This window comes from Vicia villosa, linkage group LG4 (assembly GCF_029867415.1).
Source record: "Vicia villosa cultivar HV-30 ecotype Madison, WI linkage group LG4, Vvil1.0, whole genome shotgun sequence".
NCBI classification, from domain to species: domain Eukaryota; kingdom Viridiplantae; phylum Streptophyta; class Magnoliopsida; order Fabales; family Fabaceae; genus Vicia; species Vicia villosa.
Window position 1 is genome coordinate 78170777 of NC_081183.1, and position 17259 is coordinate 78188035.

Below are 17259 nucleotides of genomic sequence, written 5' to 3' on the forward strand. Positions count from 1 at the left end.
AGGTGTTTGCTGAGTTTCAAAAGTTCAAAGTGAAGGCTAAAAAATAGAGTGGTTAGAAGATGAAATTTCTCAGAATTGATAGTGGAGATGAGTCAAACTATTTAGAGTTCAAGAAGTACTTTGAGGAGAATGAAATTGAGCATAAGGTTACTGCTCCATAGACTCCTCATCATAATGGTCCTACAGAGAGAAGAAATAAGGTTTTTCTTGATATGACAAGGAGCATGCTGAAAGAGAAAATCTCCCTTACACCTTGTGGGGTGAAGTTGTTGCCACTGCAACATATGTGCTCAACATGTGTCCAACCAAGAAGCTGACGAAAACTATTCCATTTGAAAATTGGACTGGAGATAAGCAAAGTGTGAGTCATTTCAGAGTATTTGGTTCTAATTGTTACAAACATGTTACAAGTGCTACTAGAAAGAAGTTGGATGATAAAAGAAAAGTAATGTTGTTGATTGGGTACCACAGTAAAGGTGCTTATAAGATTTATTGTCCAGTGACTAACAAAGTCGAAGTCAGGAGAGATGTCATTGTGTAAAATGTAGAAGTGTGGGATTTGAGCAAGTCTCAATCCATCTTTAGTGCAGTGTTGACACCTGAGATTACTTCTAAAGAAGAATCTGCCTCTGAAGGGGATTCTGTCTCTAAAGATGAGTTAGAGTCTGAAGGTAACTCCAAAGATGAAGGAGACTCTGAAGGCGAGTCTGACTCTGAAGTTGAAACTGATTCTGATCTAGACTCTGACGATGATCCAGACTATAATGGTAATCCAACCTTTAAAGGTGGTTATACAAAGGTGGAACTTCTGAAGGTAGTTCAACATCAGATATTGTTCCTTCAATATTTTTGACATGTTGTAAGATATTGAGGTAGGCTCTGAAGGAGAAGTCGTTCAGTATGGCATGTTAGTAAACTCTGAACCAATTAATACTAAAGAAGCTCTGAAGAAGAAAGTGTGTCTGAATGCTATGAAAGAGGAACTAGAGGCAATAGAAAGAAACAAGACTTGATAGTTGACTGAGCTTTCAAAGAACAAGAAATCCATTAGTGTCAGATGGATTTTCATGATAGAGCTAAAGCCAGATGGATCAATTGGCAGACACAAAACAAGGTTAGTAGCTAGAGAATTTCTACAGAAATTTGGTTTAGACTAATTTGAAGTGTTTGTTCCTGCAACTAAATATAAAAAATCAGATTGGTGATTACTATAGCTGCAAATAGGAACTGGTTTCTTATGCATTTAGATGTGAAATATGCTTTTCTGAATGGTCCTTTGGATGAAGAGGTTTATGTGTCACAACCTCCTGGATTTGTGAAAACGAATCAGGAATGGATGGTGTATATTTGCATATAGCCATGTATGAACTGAAACAAGCTCCTAGAGTTTAAATATGAAAATTGATTCATTTTTCAAGCTTCAAGCATTCAAAAAATGTGAGATGGATTATGAGGTTTACAAAAAGGAACCAATAAACAAAGAAAATCAACCTCAATAGTTAGGCCAGTAAAGGATACAATATTTCCGACCTCATCATAACGAGGTCTTTAATGCATCTCTGGCCTAAGCCATGTTAATATACCTCTAGTGCAATGGGATATGTTAATATACCTATGTCCCATACATGTCCCAGTACCCCTGACCATTAAACTAAGCCATGTTAATATACCTTGGGCTTAATGTGATATGTTAATATACATATGTCCCTGTCATGTCACAGTACCCCTGACCATTAAACTTGTAACACCCGTATAATTTTAATATTAATTTAATTGGAATATTGAATTAATAATTAGAGTTATAAAGATTTTGTGGAAATAATAGAAAATAATGGTTTATGGCATTTGGGCCATGTGAGGAAATAGTAAAAGAGGGAGGGTGATTTTATAATCCTTTTTACTAAATTATTATTATTTTTCATAAAACAATTGGATTTGGGAAGGAAGAAAGAACGTGAAAGAGCAGAGGGTTGAGAACACGAAGAGCGTGAAGGAGAACTGTAGAGGGAGAGATCAAGGATCAAGAACAATTGTCTAAGGTAAGGGGAGACTCTCCATTTAATCTCTATTATCGTGTTGTGAATGATAATGTTGATTGGGAATATTGTTTAGATCAATAGGTTATGTATTCTGATTTTACTGTTGTGTTCATCATTGAATTGAATCTGAATTCCCTAATATTTGAGTAGAATTAGGTTGTGATGAGTAAAATCGAATAGAGGATCATATACTATTGATGTTGGATGAATGTTGTGTGTCTGGATATGTGAAATTGCTGGTTTTAGACCCAAATCGCAGACTGTGCAGGTGGATTCGCGAGGAAGACGAATGGGTAAGTTGCAGGTTTCTGTGAACTGCTGCCCATTTGCGTATGATACGCGTACGGTACGCGTATGGAGGGGACGATACGCGTATGATACGCTCCCCAAGTGTGCATCAGGTTGCACCATCTGCTCATACGCGTATGGTACGCGTATGGTGTCTGGCAGGTACGCGTATGGCAGGCTGATACGCGTATGCTTGTGCTTTGTGTGGAAAAATGGATCTGCCCATACGCGTATGATACGCGTATGGTGTGTGTGTTTTTGTGAAATTCTGGCTCTGCTGGTACGCGTATGGTACGCGTATGGCCAGCGTGACTTGCAGAGTTTTGCTGTTTTGTGATTTTTAAGAGTTCGGTAATGAGTAACTTTTAGAATGCTGATCTGTTTGGAATAATGTTTGATTTATGATGATTAAGATGAGATAAATCGTATGATTGATTGATATATGATTTTAATTGAATGATGCAATTGTACATATATTTGAACATACTTGATGATGATGATGTATGATGATGTGTGAGTAAAGATGATGCTACTCATAGTGAGATGATGATGTTGGTATGTTATATATATGTGTTTGCATGCATTCATAATCATAGTTGAGGGTTGTATCCTAAAGATGAGAGGATGCAGTGAAGGGCAGGATTCCCATTGTGTGGAATCTGTGCTGGCAGGGCCGTATCTGGATGATGATAGATCGGTCGGTGGATGATTTCCACTGGTGATGTTTGGTACCACATGCATAGTGTCAGTTTCATACATGTGCATGATTGTTGGTAACATGGTTATATATGTTATGTGATGATTATCTGTTATCTGTGGATGTTTAGTGATGATTATCGGAACAAGAACAATTGGGTGAATGATATAACTATGAAATGTTATTATTTATGATGCAATAACATTGGTTAACTGTGATGAGACTCACCCTTACTTGTTGTCATTTTCAGATTGAGGATAGCGGCGCGACTTGGTGAGGATTAGCTCATAAGTCGGTTTTTAGTTATAGTGTCGGTGTCATGCTCTGGTAGATGTAACACTGGGAACACGTTTGTTTTGGAGTTTGATTATAACTCTATTTGTTTTGTTATTTGAAGTCTTATACATTAGATGATGAATGTTGACTTAATAATTAAATTCCGCTGTGTTAACATGACTTTGTTTAATGAGTTATAATTCCAGATGTTTTCAGTGAATGCATGACAGGTGCCAAACGTGTGTATTCTTTATTTATTTTATGAATTGTGACACCTCTTGTATGTTTACTCTGATTAATAATTGTTTAAATGCCGCGGGTTATTAGAGGGGTGTTACAATAGTGGTATCAGAGCATAGTCGGTCGTTGTGACCAGAGTCTTAGTGTCAGTCTTATGTGTATGCGACTAATACGAGTTATTTGTCGATACTTTTGTTCTGACTGGGTTGTTTGTGTTAAGCAGAACAAATGGCTGGAAGAGGAGGAAGAAACGATGATGCTATCGCTGAGGCTCTGGGCATGATTGCTGGTGTGCTGGGAGGGAATGCCAATGGAGCTGCGATTGGTGCTGACAGACAACTGAACAGTTTTCAGAGGAACAATCCTCCATTGTTCAAGGGCACGCATAATCCTGAAGGTGCTCAGAAATGGCTTAAGGAGATCGAGAGGATTTTCAGAGTCATTGACTGTGCTGAGGATCTCAAGGTGAGGTATGGTACTCATATGTTATCTGAGGAGGCTGATGACTGGTGGATGTCAACCAGAGCTGAGCTGGATGCTGGTGGTACAGCAATTACCTGGACTGTATTCAGGAGGGAATTTTTGAGGAGGTACTTTCCTGAAGATGTCAGGGGAAGAAAGGAAGTTGAATTTCTGGCACTGGTGCAAGGCAATATGTCAGTACCGGAGTATGCGGCCAAGTTTGTGGAACTGGCAAGGTACTATGTGCACTATAATGATGATGAAGCCAGTGAGTTCTCGAAATGTGTCAAATTTGAGAATGGTCTTCGTGATGAGATCAAGCAGGGTATCAGGTACCAGAGAATCCGGAGGTTTGTTGATCTGGTAGATTGTAGCAGGATTTTTGAGGAAGATAACATCAAGCTGAGGTCATCTCACTCTCGCGAGTTGGTTGACAGAAAAGGGAAGAAACATATGGATAGAGGTAAGCCATATGGTAGAGGTAAACCTGCTGATTGGAAGAAACCCAGTGGGGGAGATTCCAGTGCCCGTATCAGATGTTACAATTGTGGTGAGATGGGACATCGTAGGAATGAGTGCAAGCTTGATCAGAAGAAGTGTTACAAGTGTGACCAAGTGGGTCATATTGCTGCTGACTGCAAGAAGAGGGTTGTGACTTGTTACAACTGCGGTGAAGAGGGTCACATCAGTCCTAATTGTCCTAAGCCAAAGAAGAACCAATCGGGAGGAAAGGTTTTTGCTTTGACCGGGTCAGAGACTACTCCAGAGGACAGGTTGATTAAAGGTACGTGTTTCATTCATGGCACACCTTTGGTTGCAATTATTGATACTGGAGCAACTCACTCTTTTATTTCCTTGGATTGTGCTATGAGGTTAAATCTTGAGATATCTGACATAAATGGAAGTATGGTTATTGACACTCCTGTGTCGGGTTCAGTAACTACTTCGTATGCATGCTTGAATTGTCCGGTTGATATTTTTGGTAGAGAATTTGGGATGGACTTAGTGTGCCTTCCGTTGAAACAACTCGATGTAATCCTGGGAATGAACTGGTTGGAATTCAACCGTGTTCATATCAACTATTTTGCGAAGACGGTGATTTTTCCTGAAGAGGTTAGTTCTGATGGTCTGGAAATGACAGCTAGACAGGTGAATGAAGCTATCGGAGATGGTGCAACAGTGTTTATGTTGTTTGCATTGATGAATGTGAAGGAGAAAGTGGCGAGTAGCGAATTGCCTGTTGTGTGCGAGTTCCCAGAAGTTTTTCCAGAAGATGTGAATGAATTGCCACCGGAAAGAGAAGTGGAGTTTTCTATTGATTTGGTTCCGGGAACTAGTCCAGTATCGATGGCACCGTATCGTATGTCACCGTCTGAATTGGCTGAACTGAAGAAGCAGTTAGAGGAATTACTTGAGAAGAAATTTATTCGTCCTAGTGTTTCACCGTGGGGTGCGCCTGTGTTGTTGGTAAAGAAGAAAGAGGGTTCAATGAGGCTGTGTGTAGATTACAGACAATTGAACAAGGTTACTATCAAGAATCGGTATCCATTGCCGAGGATTGATGATTTGATGGATCAGTTGGTTGGGGCATGTGTATTTAGTAAAATTGATCTGAGGTCTGCGTATCATCAGATTCGTGTGAAAGACGACGATATTCAGAAGACTGCCTTTAGAACGAGGTATGGACATTATGAGTATTCTGTAATGCCGTTTGGAGTTACTAATGCACCTGGTGTTTTTATGGAATATATGAACAGGATTTTTCATCCGTATCTCGACAAGTTTGTGGTGGTATTTATAGATGATATCCTGATATATTCTAAAAGTGAGAAAGAACATGCGGAACATCTCAGAACTGTGTTGGAGCTGTTGAAAGAGAAGCAACTTTTTGCCAAACTGTCGAAGTGTGAATTCTGGTTGAAAGAAGTCAGTTTTCTTGGACATGTGATTTCTAAGAATGGTATTACTGTTGATCCTACAAAGATAGAAGCTATGTCTCAGTGGGAAGCTCCGAAGTCAGTGTCAGAGATTCGTAGTTTTCTTGGTCTCGCAGGTTACTACAGAAAATTCATTGAGGGGTTTTCAAAGTTAGCATTGCCGTTAACTAAACTAACCAGGAAGGGACAAGCTTTTATTTGGGATGCAAAGTGTGAGGAAGGATTCCAAGAGCTGAAGAGGAGGTTGACTAGTGCTCCTATTATGATTTTGCCGAATCCGACAGAATCATTTGTGGTTTATTGTGATGCGTCACTGATGGGTTTAGGTGGTGTATTGATGCAGAATCAACAAGTGGTCGCTTATGCATCGAGACAACTCAAAGTGCATGAAAGGAATTATCCGACTCATGATTTGGAGTTGGCAGCTGTGGTTTTTGTGTTGAAATTGTGGCGACACTATTTGTATGGTTCGAGATTTGAGGTGTTCAGTGATCATAAGAGCCTGAAGTACCTCTTTGATCAAAAAGAGTTGAACATGAGGCAGAGAAGGTGGTTAGAATTTCTGAAGGATTATGATTTTGGTTTGAATTACCATCCGGGTAAGGCAAATGTGGTTGCTGATGCTTTGAGTAGGAAGACCTTGCATATGTCTATGCTAATGGTGAAGGAATTGGATTTGATTGAACAATTCAGAGACTTGAGTTTAGTGTGTGAAGGTACTCCTGTTAGTGTCAAATTGGGTATGCTGAAGCTGACTAGTGGTATTCTTGAAGAAATCAGAGAAGGTCAGAAAGTTGATGTGGAATTGATTGATAAGTTGACCTTGGTTAATCAAGGCAAGAGTAGTGAATTCAGAGTCGACGAGAATGGTATACTGAGGTTTGGTGACCGAGTTTGTGTTCCTGATATTGATGAACTCCGAAAGCGTATTTTGGAAGAAGGACACCGTAGTGGATTGAGTATTCATCCTGGTGCTACCAAGATGTATCATGATTTGAAAAAGTTGTTTTGGTGGCCGGGAATGAAGAAGGAAATTGCTGAGTTTGTGTATTCTTGTTTGACTTGCCAGAAGTCAAAGATTGAGCATCAGAAACCATCTGGGTTGATGCAACCGATGTTTATTCCTGAGTGGAAGTGGGATAGCATCTCAATGGATTTTGTGTCGGGTTTGCCGAGAACTGTCAGAAATTGTGAAGCTATCTGGGTAGTGGTAGACAGGTTGACGAAGTCTGCACATTTTATACCGGTGAGAATGGATTATCCGATGGAAAAGCTGGCTCAATTGTATATTGAGAAGATAGTGAGTCTGCATGGTATTCCTTCAAGTATCGTGTCAGACAGAGATCCGAGGTTTACGTCTAAGTTCTGGGAAGGTTTGCAGAAAGCTTTGGGTACTAAGCTAAGATTGAGTTCTGCTTATCATCCACAGACTGATGGACAGACTGAGAGGACAATTCAGTCATTAGAGGATTTGTTGCGGGCTTGTGTGTTGGAAAAAGGAGGTACTTGGGATAGTTATCTGCCTTTGATTGAGTTTACCTACAACAACAGTTATCATTCGAATATCGGTATGGCTCCGCTTGAGGCTTTGTATGGTAGGAGGTGTAGGACGCCGTTGTGTTGGTACGAATCTGGTGAGAGTGCTGTGATTGGTCCAGAAATTGTACAACAGACTACAGAGAAGATTAAAATGATTCAGGAGAAGATGAAGGCTTCTCAGAGTCGTCAGAAGAGTTATCACGACAAAAGGAGGAAAATACTTGAGTTTCAAGAGGGAGATCATGTGTTTATGAGAGTTACTCCTATGACGGGGATTGGTCGAGCATTGAAGTCAAAGAAGTTGACTCCGCGTTTTATTGGACCATTCCAAATTTCTGAAAGAGTGGGGGAAGTGGCTTATCGTATCGCTCTACCGCCGATGCTTGCAAATTTACATGATGTATTTCATGTGTCTCAGTTGAGGAAATACATTTCGGATCCGTCCCATGTGATCCAAGTAGATGATGTACAGATGAAAGATAACTTGACGGTTGAGACTTTACCTGTGAGGATTGAAGATAGAAGACTGAAGCAATTGCGAGGCAAGGAAATAGCTTTGGTCAGAGTAGCTTGGGGAGGACCAGCTGAAGGCAATGTTACCTGGGAGCTAGAGAGTCAGATGAAGGACTCTTATCCAGAACTTTTTACCTGAGGTATGTTTTCGAGGACGAAAACTCTTTTAGTGGGGGAGAGTTGTAACACCCGTATAATTTTAATATTAATTTAATTGGAATATTGAATTAATAATTAGAACTATAAAGATTTTGTGGAAATAATAGAAAATAATGGTTTATGGCATTTGGGCCATGTGAGGAAATAGTAAAAGAGGGAGGGTGATTTTATAATCCTTTTTACTAAATTATTATTATTTTTCATAAAACAATTGGATCTGGGAAGGAAGAAAGAACGTGAAAGAGCAGAGGGTTGAGAACACGAAGAGCGTGAAGGAGAACTGTAGAGGGAGAGATCAAGGATCAAGAACAATTGTCTAAGGTAAGGGGAGACTCTCCATTTAATCTCTATTATCGTGTTGTGAATGATAATGTTGATTGGGAATATTGTTTAGATCAATAGGTTATGTATTCTGATTTTACTGTTGTGTTCATCATTGAATTGAATCTGAATTCCCTAATATTTGAGTAGAATTAGGTTGTGATGAGTAAAATCGAATAGAGGATCATATACTATTGATGTTGGATGAATGTTGTGTGTCTGGATATGTGAAATTGCTGGTTTTAGACCCAAATCGCAGACTGTGCAGGTGGATTCGCGAGGAAGACGAATGGGTAAGTTGCAGGTTTCTGTGAACTGCTGCCCATTTGCGTATGATACGCGTACGGTACGCGTATGGAGGGGACGATACGCGTATGATACGCTCCCCAAGTGTGCATCAGGTTGCACCATCTGCTCATACGCGTATGGTACGCGTATGGTGTCTGGCAGGTACGCGTATGGCAGGCTGATACGCGTATGCTTGTGCTTTGTGTGGAAAAATGGATCTGCCCATACGCGTATGATACGCGTATGGTGTGTGTGTTTTTGTGAAATTCTGGCTCTGCTGGTACGCGTATGGTACGCGTATGGCCAGCGTGACTTGCAGAGTTTTGCTGTTTTGTGATTTTTAAGAGTTCGGTAATGAGTAACTTTTAGAATGCTGATCTGTTTGGAATAATGTTTGATTTATGATGATTAAGATGAGATAAATCGTATGATTGATTGATATATGATTTTAATTGAATGATGCAATTGTACATATATTTGAACATACTTGATGATGATGATGTATGATGATGTGTGAGTAAAGATGATGCTACTCATAGTGAGATGATGATGTTGGTATGTTATATATATGTGTTTGCATGCATTCATAATCATAGTTGAGGGTTGTATCCTAAAGATGAGAGGATGCAGTGAAGGGCAGGATTCCCATTGTGTGGAATCTGTGCTGGCAGGGCCGTATCTGGATGATGATAGATCGGTCGGTGGATGATTTCCACTGGTGATGTTTGGTACCACATGCATAGTGTCAGTTTCATACATGTGCATGATTGTTGGTAACATGGTTATATATGTTATGTGATGATTATCTGTTATCTGTGGATGTTTAGTGATGATTATCGGAACAAGAACAATTGGGTGAATGATATAACTATGAAATGTTATTATTTATGATGCAATAACATTGGTTAACTGTGATGAGACTCACCCTTACTTGTTGTCATTTTCAGATTGAGGATAGCGGCGCGACTTGGTGAGGATTAGCTCATAAGTCGGTTTTTAGTTATAGTGTCGGTGTCATGCTCTGGTAGATGTAACACTGGGAACACGTTTGTTTTGGAGTTTGATTATAACTCTATTTGTTTTGTTATTTGAAGTCTTATACATTAGATGATGAATGTTGACTTAATAATTAAATTCCGCTGTGTTAACATGACTTTGTTTAATGAGTTATAATTCCAGATGTTTTCAGTGAATGCATGACAGGTGCCAAACGTGTGTATTCTTTATTTATTTTATGAATTGTGACACCTCTTGTATGTTTACTCTGATTAATAATTGTTTAAATGCCGCGGGTTATTAGAGGGGTGTTACAATAGTGGTATCAGAGCATAGTCGGTCGTTGTGACCAGAGTCTTAGTGTCAGTCTTATGTGTATGCGACTAATACGAGTTATTTGTCGATACTTTTGTTCTGACTGGGTTGTTTGTGTTAAGCAGAACAAATGGCTGGAAGAGGAGGAAGAAACGATGATGCTATCGCTGAGGCTCTGGGCATGATTGCTGGTGTGCTGGGAGGGAATGCCAATGGAGCTGCGATTGGTGCTGACAGACAACTGAACAGTTTTCAGAGGAACAATCCTCCATTGTTCAAGGGCACGCATAATCCTGAAGGTGCTCAGAAATGGCTTAAGGAGATCGAGAGGATTTTCAGAGTCATTGACTGTGCTGAGGATCTCAAGGTGAGGTATGGTACTCATATGTTATCTGAGGAGGCTGATGACTGGTGGATGTCAACCAGAGCTGAGCTGGATGCTGGTGGTACAGCAATTACCTGGACTGTATTCAGGAGGGAATTTTTGAGGAGGTACTTTCCTGAAGATGTCAGGGGAAGAAAGGAAGTTGAATTTCTGGCACTGGTGCAAGGCAATATGTCAGTACCGGAGTATGCGGCCAAGTTTGTGGAACTGGCAAGGTACTATGTGCACTATAATGATGATGAAGCCAGTGAGTTCTCGAAATGTGTCAAATTTGAGAATGGTCTTCGTGATGAGATCAAGCAGGGTATCAGGTACCAGAGAATCCGGAGGTTTGTTGATCTGGTAGATTGTAGCAGGATTTTTGAGGAAGATAACATCAAGCTGAGGTCATCTCACTCTCGCGAGTTGGTTGACAGAAAAGGGAAGAAACATATGGATAGAGGTAAGCCATATGGTAGAGGTAAACCTGCTGATTGGAAGAAACCCATGAAGGATAGAAAAACACTTAGAAAGGGGGGGATTGAATAAGTGTGACTTTAAATCTTGGACGATAAAAATAAATTGCACAATTATTTTTATCCTGGTTCGCTGTTAACGAAGCTACTCCAGTCCACCCCCGCAGAGATGATTTACCTCAACCTGAGGATTTAATCCACTAATCGCACGGATTACAATGGTTTTCCACTTAGTCCACGACTAAGTCTTCCAGAGTATACAGATCACAACTTGATCACTCCAGGAACACTGCTTAGACAACTGCTAAGACTTTTCTAGAGTCTACTGATCAACACGATCACTCTAGGCTTAGTTCACTCCTAAGACTTCTCTGCTCAGCCAACTGCTAAGACTTCCTAGAGTATACTGATCACACGATCACTCTAGTTCCTTACAATTTAATGTAATCAATTCAAGAGTTTACAAATGCTTCTTAAAAGCTATAATCACAAACTGTGATATTTCTCTTAATCGTTTAAGCTTAATCTCACTAAGATATTACAACAGCAATGTAGTGAGTTGATGAAGATTCTGAGCTTTGATTGAACAGCGTTTCAGCAAGTTAATGTGAGCGTTTTTGGTGTAGAATCGTTAACCTTGCTTCTCATCAGAACTTCATATTTATAGGCGTTGAGAAGATGACCGTTGAGTGCATTTAATGCTTTGCGTGTTCCGTACAGCTTTGCATTTAATGTTATACGCTTTTGTCAACTACCTCGAGCCTTGTTCACGCTGTGTCTACTGACGTTGCCTTTAGTAGCTTTAACGTTCCTTTTGTCAGTCAGCGTAGTCTGCCACCTGTACTTCCTTCTGATCTGATGTTTGTGAATACGACGTTTGAATATCATCAGAGTCAAAACAGCTTGGTGCATAGCATCTTCTGATCTTCTGATCTTGAAGTGCTTCTGTTGCGTGATACCATCTTATGATCTTCAGTGCTTCTGATCTCATGTTCTTCTGATGCTTCCATAGACCCATGTTCTGATTCTGCTTCGACCATCTTCTGATGTCTTGCCAGACCATGTTCTGATGTTGCATGCTGAACCATTTGAGACACAACTTCTGAGCGCTGAATTATGCGTACTCTTTATATATTTCCTGAAAGGGAAATTGCATTGGATTAGAGTACCATATTATCTTAAGCAAAATTCATATTATTGTTATCATCAAAACTAAGATAATTGATAAGAACAAATCTTGTTCTAACAATCTCCCCCTTTTTGATGATGACAAAAACATATATAAATGATATGAATTTGCGATCAGAAAGAGTAGACGGCAAAAGACAAATTACACAGCTATAGCATAAGCATATGAATATGTCTCCCCCTGAGATTAACAATCTCCCCTTGAGATAAATAATCTCCCCCTGAAATAAATACTCGAAGAACTTTGATAAAAGACTTCCCTGATTATTTCGGTAGAGACGATCATATAAGCTTCTGCCTTCAGAGAATTCATAGCTTCTGACTTCTGCTTCCATTGGACAGCTTCAGAACTTGAATTTCTTCAGATCCTTAGAACACTCACAGCTTCTGATTCCTGCTTCCATCGTGGACAGCTTCAGAACTTGAATTTCTTTGATCTTCAGAACATTCACAGCTTCTGACTTCTGCTTCCATTCAGGACAGCTTCAGAACTTGAGTTTTTTGGATCTTTTAGAACATTCACATCTTCTGATTTCTGCTTCCCTCGGATAGCTTCAGAACTTTGAATGTCTACCAACCTCACTTCATGCTAGATTTGTATCAGAACATTGTTGAATGTACCAGAGCATCATCAGAGCATCTCTACATCCTGAAATGTTACAGAACAAAAACTAAACGACAAAAGTCAGCATGAACGAGTTAGAACATAAAATGTATGTTTGAGCACATTATATGTATCAGAGCCATATAGGCTGAAATAATATATCAGAGCAAATAATGTATCAGAGCCATAACATTATATGTATCAGAGCAAATAGAATTTTGTCAGAACAGGATAGACAATGATATTCAAATTCTATTATCAGTGCTTCTGATTCCCGAAGCTTGACAGCACTCAGCTTGCTTCAGTTTCCAAGAGCTTATTCCTTTTACAGAATAACGCTTCTTATGATTTTGCTTCTAGTGTTTGCTTCTGAAGATTCACTTCTCTTCTGTGTACCTGCAAAACACTTAAACCATATAGAACTTGCAGTTCTTGTTAGTGAATGTGTGGGAGCCTCTTTACCCAGCAACTGATAGATTTAATCAAATCATTTATCATTTATCTTCTCCCCCTTTTTGTCATAACATCAAAAAGAATATTTAAAAAGATTCAGATGTATAAAACGACAAAAGAAAACATTTACTGGAATGTAAAACACAAAGAAACTTTTCATTAATAATCAAAAGATATTACAAAAGGTTCCTATGTTTAACAAGATGAAAAACATTCCTAGCAAATACAAGGTAGAATTTCCAAAGAGGAAATGACTACAAAAAAAAAACAACATTCGGTCAAGAAACTCAACATAGAAGTTGAGCCTATCTTCCCACAACTCAAGAAAGTCTTCTGTCTTTGGATGAAAGTTGATAACAACATCAAAGAAGGATCTGACTTGAGCGGTATTAGAAGAGCCATCCCGAGATGCACAGAGATCTGTCGCCTTTGAGTCATGGAGCTGCAACAGGCTTAGGATGAACGCTAGGTTTTGAGAGAAGAAATGAAAAAAACGAGAGAGAGAGAGAGAGAGAAAAAACTTTAAGAGGAAAACAAAGAGATAGGAAACCAAAAAACATTTTGAAGAGTATTTAAAACAAAATAAAGTGAAACGAATGATGACAAGCATTTAATGTTACGTGACGTGAGGAGAGATAATAAAGACAAATGAGGTGACTAGCACAGTTACCTATGGTCGGCGTCCCTTCAACTGCACTCGCGTTTATCCATGAATAGTAACGACAGGTTTACCATCCCGAGACAAAGCGTAACAGCTGTATTGCTTTAAAAGAGGTTCTGAATCAACTTAGACAATGAAACGTTAGTAATAACCGAATCATAATTTCTAAAAGAATTCAATCAGAACTTCTGACAATAAAAATGTTCCACATTCATTTCAGAAGATACTCATACATGAGAACTTCTCATCTTCTCATTCTGGGCATAAATCCATACTGATGTTCTTCAGAATGAACTTAAACCTATCTTCAGCCAGGGGTTTAGTAAAGATATCAGCCCATTGATGGTCTGTATCAACAAAGTTTAAAGATATAACACCCTTCTGAACATAGTCCCTTATGAAATGATGTTTAATCTCAATATGTTTAGCTTTTGAATGAAGAATAGGATTTTTAGATAAACATATAGCAGAAGTATTATCACAGAATATAGGAATGTTACTCTCAAATATCTGATAATCTTCCAACTGACTCTTCATCCAGAGCATCTGTGTACTACAACCAGCAGCAGCGACATATTCTGCTTCTGTTGTTGATAGAGCAATAGTTGCTTGCTTCTTGCTATACCAAGAGATCAAATGACTTCCAAGAAATTGGCAACTTCCTGAAGTACTTTTTCTTTCAATTCTGTCTCCAGCATAGTCAGCATCGCAGAATCCTACTAAGTTGTATTCTTTAGATTTTCTGTAAACTAAACCAACATTAGTAGTACCTTTCAGATACCTTAGAATTCTCTTAACAGCAGTTAAATGAGATTCTCTAGGATCTGATTGAAATCTAGCACACAAACAAACACTGAATAGAATGTCAGGTCTAGAAGCAGTCAGATATAGAAGAGATCCTATCATACCTCTGTATAACTTCTGATCTACCTTCTTACTTACCTCATCCTTACCTAGGATGCATGTTGGATGCATAGGAGTTTTGGCTTCTTTGCAGTCCAGAAGATTAAACTTCTTCAGAAGTTCCTTCACATACTTGGTTTGGTGAACATATGTTCCTTCTGATGTTTGATTTATTTGTATTCCAAGAAAATACTTGAGTTCTCCCATCATGCTCATTTCAAACTCAGCCTGCATAGACTTAGCAAACTCCTTTCCAAGTGTAGCATTAGATGTTCCAAAAATAATATCATCTACATATATTTGACAGATTAAAATATCCTTTTCAAAGGTTTTACAAAAGAGAGTAGTGTCCACTTTTCCTCTAGTGAAACCATTATCTAGAAGGAAAGAACTTAAGCGTTCATACCAAGCTCTGGGAGCTTGCTTCAATCCATATAATGATTTCTTTAATTTAAACACATGATTCGGAGGCATAGAGTCTTCAAAACCAGGAGGTTGATGGACATAAACTTCTTCATCTATATAACCATTTAAGAAGGCACTCTTAACATCCATCTGATAGAGAATGATGTTATGTTGAGTGGCAAAAGAAATTAATAGACGAATAGACTCTAACCTGGCTACTGGTGCAAAGGTTTCTGTATAGTCAATCCCTTCTTGCTGACTATAACCCTGAGCCACCAGTCTGGCTTTGTTCCTTACCACTTCACCTTTCTCACTGAGCTTGTTTCTGAAGACCCATTTTGTACCAATTATATTGAATCCATCTGGTCTAGGAACAAGATCCCAAACATCATTCCTTGTAAACTGATTCAGTTCTTCTTGCATAGCAATTATCCAGTCTGGATCTTCTAGAGCATGATCAACAGAAGTTGGCTCGATCAAAGATACAAGACCTATTTGACAGTCTGCATTGTTCTTAAGGAATGCTCTTGTTTTGATTGGATCATCCTTCTTTCCAAGAATGACATCTTCTGAATGACCGGAGATGAGTCTGGATGATCTTCTGACAGATGGTTCTTCAGAAATACTTAGATCCTCCAGAGAAGCTGATACTTGATCTTCAGATTCTTTGCTTCTGAGAAGCTCTGCTTCTGATGCATTGCTTCTAGGCTCAACAACTTCTGATATGTCGATATCATAACCTGCAAAATTATCAACCTGCTTTGGTTTTTCAGAACCAAGCTTATCATCAAACCTGATATTGATTGATTCTTCCACAACCAATGTTTCAGTATTGTATACTCTGTAGCCTTTCGAGCGTTCAGAATAACCAAGAAGGAAACATTTTTGAGCTTTGGAATCAAACTTACCAAGATGATCTTTAGTGTTCAGAATAAAGCATACACATCCAAAAGGATGGAAATATGAAATGTTGGGCTTTTTATTCTTCCACAATTCATAGGGAGTCTTATTTAGAATAGGTCTGATAGAGATTCTATTCTGAATATAGCATGCAGTGTTTATTGCTTCTGCCCAGAAATGCTTAGCCATATTGGTTTCATTGATCATGGTTCTGGCCATTTCTTGCAGAGTCCTATTCTTTCGTTCTACAACCCCATTTTGCTGTGGAGTTCTAGGACAAGAGAAATCATGGGCAATACCATTTTCTTTGAAGAACTCTTCAAAGGATCTGTTCTCAAATTCACCACCATGATCACTTCTGACCTTTATGATTTTACACTCTTTTTCAGATTGAATCTGAATGCAGAAATCAAAAAACACTGAATGAGTCTCATCCTTGTGTTTCAAGAATTTTACCCACGTCCAGCGACTATAATCATCTACGATGACTAATCCATATTTCTTTCCTCTGACAGATGCTGTTTTGACTGGTCCAAACAGATCAATGTGCAAGAGTTCTAATGGCCTTGAGGTAGAAACAACATTCTTAGACTTGAATGCAGGTTTGGAGAACTTGCCCTTCTGACATGCTTCACAAAGAGCATCTGATTTGAATTTCAGATTAGGGAGTCCTCTGACAAGATTCAGTTTGTTAATCTGAGAGATCTTTCTCAAACTAGCATGACCTAATCTCCTGTGCCAGACCCACTGCTCTTCAGAAACAGACATAAGACAAGTCACCTTCTGACTCATAAGATCTTGCAGATCTGTCTTATAAATGTTATTCTTCCTCATGCCTGTAAATAGGATTGAGCCATCCTTCTGATTTACAGCCTTGCAAAACTTTTGATTAAAGATTATATCATAACCATTGTCACTTAATTGACTGATAGATAAGAGGTTATGAGTTAATCCTTCTACAAGAAGTACATTAGAAATGGAAGGAGAGTTACCAGACTTTATAGTTCCAGAGCCAATTATCTTGCCCTTCTGATCTCCTCCAAACTTGACTTCTCCTCCAGACTTAAGCACCAGGTCTTGGAACATAGACCTTCTTCCTGTCATGTGTCGCGAGCATCCAGAGTCCAGGTACCATGACATGTTGTGCTTTGTCCTTCTCGCAGCCAAGGATATCTGCAATAGGAATAATCTTATCCTTAGGTACCCACATTTTCTTGGGTCCTTTCTTGTTAGAT